This window comes from Puntigrus tetrazona, chromosome 24, assembly GCF_018831695.1.
Source record: "Puntigrus tetrazona isolate hp1 chromosome 24, ASM1883169v1, whole genome shotgun sequence".
Lineage (NCBI taxonomy): Eukaryota > Metazoa > Chordata > Actinopteri > Cypriniformes > Cyprinidae > Puntigrus > Puntigrus tetrazona.
Window position 1 is genome coordinate 10,875,899 of NC_056722.1, and position 4,082 is coordinate 10,879,980.

General features: G+C 33.7%; 2 protein-coding genes across 3 annotated transcripts in view; one reads left to right on the forward strand and one right to left on the reverse strand.

The window, feature by feature from the left end:
- dpp6a (dipeptidyl-peptidase 6a) overlaps nucleotides 1-4,082 on the reverse strand; it is a 343,738-nt gene that overhangs the window by 209,388 nt on the left and 130,268 nt on the right. The window lies entirely within an intron of this gene.
- Nucleotides 1-4,082, forward strand: part of LOC122329814 (dipeptidyl aminopeptidase-like protein 6) — a 34,637-nt gene that overhangs the window by 863 nt on the left and 29,692 nt on the right. The gene's annotated exons all lie outside the window — the stretch shown is intronic.

Sequence of the window (4,082 nt, forward strand, 5' to 3'; positions counted from 1 at the left end):
CTTATTAATTTAAAAAATATATATATTATTATTTTTTTCTCATTTCAGTAGGCACCTAAAACCATAAAAATTTAAATGTAACTGTTAAATAAAATGTAAAACTTTATTTCTGCATCCGACTGTCTGTTGTCCATCTTTTTTTTTTTCCTATGCAAAGAGCACCAGTGATGCTGATGATAGTGGGGAAGCACAGCATCTGGATAGGACTCAAAAAGATGTGCTTAAAGCTTGTTTTCCATCAGTCTTTGCTCCAGTGAAACAGATATCTAAAATCAATGGAACATGGGCCCATGCATCCACTGGCTCTACATGTATATATTTATGTATCAAAAAAACAGCGGCCCAGAAGTGTTTGATGTATTTTTACTGTTAAAATATTTATTTAAAGAGTAATAATTCATATTTATATAATATTTTACAAGCAAATACGTTTGCAGCCTTTTTTAAGAATACATTTTTATTATATAACACAATGAGCTTCGACCTTTTTTGTCTTGTAGTCTTTATTTGTCATATTTAAATGCTTCACAAGGTGGAATTATGTCTTAAAGACAACTAGTCAACTTTTAGCATTTTTGACAAAAGACACTTTCTCACTAGTTGCCAGTTCAAACTGTTAAAAGTGACAAGAAATGATATAACTGACTCATCGACAAGAAGTCATAGTATTTTACTAACTGAAACTAAAAGCATATAGCTACTACTATTGTGCTACCACGTAAAAAAAAAAAAAAAAGCAATGACAATGCCATAAGCTGAAATTCAGTGACATCAATCTCAATTCTGTATCACTAGGATTGCTGGATCACCTTTAAATTGAAAGCATTTGAAATAATTTATAATTGCATTTCTTTCATGTCTGTCCTGAGCCGGAGGGCAGCTGAGCTTTACGGTGGATTTACAGCACGGCACATTTTCATTCGCTCACTTTGTTTCTCCGGCCCTAGCAGACGACTCCAGCAGCAAATTACCTTTACAAGAAGAAGAAATCAATTTAATCAGGTGCAATTAAGCAGTAGCCGGAGTCAAAAGAAAAAGAGGCACATGATGTAATCGTCAGATTTCTTTCCCGCTCAGCGTGAAGTGTCTTTTAGCTCCGCGCGGTTGGTGAGAGTACTAAGTGTGTGCTGACGCTCGCATGCATTCTGTATGCCAGAACTGATTTGAGAGAAGAAATCTCCTAGCGAGGTGTTTTCAGGAAAAAATGCTGGGTACTGCAAAGTCAGCGCAATTTTGACAAGCAGTCATTTTTCCACAAAGGTGCTGTCAGTTGAATGTTGAACACGGGTCCAACTTTGTTCATTTCAGCGGTCTGAGAATGGTTTGCGGGTATTTTAGAGCGTAACTCGTGGTCCAGAAAAATCCATGCCGGACCAGTGAAGTGGAAAATACAAAAAAAAAAGGGTCGTTGGTGATTACGGTGTATATTTACACCCTCGTGCCATCAAACTGGTGTATAAATCCAGTATCACATGAGGGAAAATATAGTCCAGTAACACTTTATAAAAGACCATTTCCTCACTGATTAGCATACATGTATATAGGGTATTGGTTGTTTTTAGTGCTTCTAAAATATATGTTGATGCCTTATTCTGCATTTCCATATTTTAGATCCCTATCTGTGTTTTATATATGTTTGTAAAAGTTACGGACTGCAGCTTTTTGGGGTTAAAATGATCTAAAATCAATGTTTGAGAAAGTGCATAACTAGCCAGTGTTTCCTTATAATAATTCTCTATTGTTGGATTAAGTGACCATTCATAGAGCAATCTATTGTAATACTTTTTTCCTCACTCAGAACAAAGGGTTGCAGACTTGTTACTTACTTGTTCAGATGACAATATACGGTGAAAACTCTTATTAGGGTCATATATTGGGAGACATAGACTAGAATCTGTGATTACTTAATACAGGATTTAGATGACAAGAAACAGGCTAAACTTACGGACTGCAGCTTTGAAGAAAACGGTATTTAAAAAACGATGATTTGACATGTTGTGTGATTCTTTGGGAGTTCGCCGCTGGCTGAGTTGGGCCTTTTTTGATGGATGTTGTTGTTGTTCATTGCAATTATTCAATAAATAATATCAAATAAATAATAGTAGTATTTAATTATAGTACTCTGTATTGGGAAACAGTGTGTGTTGATGATGGTGATTTGCAGAAAAGCAATAAGAGGCAGTTATTTATGAGCTAGTAAAGTTATTTATATTGAAAGAGACTGAAGCATGGTTGTAAACAAAGACGGTGTTTTTATTTTCACCTGGTAAGACAGCTGACAAATACACTTAAGCAGTTCTGTCACTGGAAATCACATTTAACAGACGAAAGTAGGGCCTATGACAAGCTTTTGGACGTTCAAATGAATGTTTTATTGTGAATATGAGTTTGAGCTGAAGAATGATGCCCTCGCTCAGCCCTTTATGTCCCATAATACAGTGATCTTTTTATACAGTATTACAATAAGCTTTCAGTGAAGCAACTCAAAGTTACTTCATTACTAGTAACGTCGTGCATTAAAAATCTGCCTAGCTGTTGATTATCTACTTATAGCATGAACTGTCTGAATACTCAGTAATCAGTGGATAATGCTATAATTCATTCAAATAACGTGATCTTACCACACTATTTTGTCTCTGTGTTTGATCCGAAACAGGAAGGAAGCTAGTGCTAATGAGCCGTAAATGATTAATATAAAACATTACACACGTTCGGCCAAATATTGCACTGCGGAAATCATTAGTGGCTTTAATTTGTTAATGCTGGCAAATGACCAGAATGCACGGCTAGCTTTGCATTCGATGATTTTTAATGCACTTGCGCTTTACATACAGACAATTGGGTCACAAAATGCGAAAGTTTTGTTTTATCCTTTCATCCTTTGTTTTTATCACTTTCTGATTTATTATTTTGAACCGTCTGAGTAGATCGCATATGTACTTAGAGGTTATAATCGTTTATACGCCTCCATTATTGATAGAAGCGGCAGCTTTCAATAGCACCGCTGCTATTTGCTCAGAGAGAGCGAGCAAAGGAAAACAATTAGCCATGATTCAGAACAGTTCATAGTGAGATTGTGTAAGGCTAAGAAGGAAATCAGCAGTCCGAAGCTGCTTTAGTGTGTTTCTGTAGAATCTCACTATAGTGTCTGAATGCCCTTGCGCACTACATCTTAAAACAGTTCTCTTCTCGGCTCTGTAAACACTTCCAGTTACTTACCACAAGTCTCACTTTACAATTAAAATGACATCTGAATAAATACATAAAAAAGTGACCAACAATTTTATTGAAGTTGACATATATACTAAACTCAAACACCTATGTGCACCAATGATCTAAAGAGAGAGAATTTTATTACATTTTTATTGGTATGTACAGTAAAAATAAATGATAACTTACTGTAAACGGTATTTTGTGTGTTCTATGTAGATAAATAAATGCATGGCATTTCACTTGTTGTGATTAACTGTAATTAAAATGTATTCTGGTGGAAAACACAAAAATATGCTATTAAAAATAGCACTAAAGAATATACTTGAGTGAAAACTGAATGTGTAATAATATTCTAAAACACTCAGTTGCAATTAAATGACAATGTATCGGATTACATTAATATGTAATGCCCTCATATTCATTTTAGAAGGCTTTTTATTGACTTAAGTAGGATGTACATATTGTACATCTTCATACATACTTTAATATTTACTATTGTTTTTAGAAAAAGAAAAGTGTATTGCTAAATGATTATTTAACTTATTTATATTAAAGCTATATTTAAATATAATTGTATTTACACATTCGTAATGATAAAGTTGTGATTTAATGATATAAAAATATATCTAATTTAAATAACAGTCAACATTATGATCACGTACATTAAGTATGTCTTAGGAGACATCAAAATAAATACTTCTATAAAGTTAAACATTTATCTAAAGTGTTAATGTAAAACTGTTAAATTGGTCAAACGGTTGTCCGCTACGTTCTTTAAGTACACTTAACCTTTACATTTTCTTGATATTATACTATCTGCAATAAAAGTTAAGATTTTAAGTACACTGCAAATGTACAATCAATACATT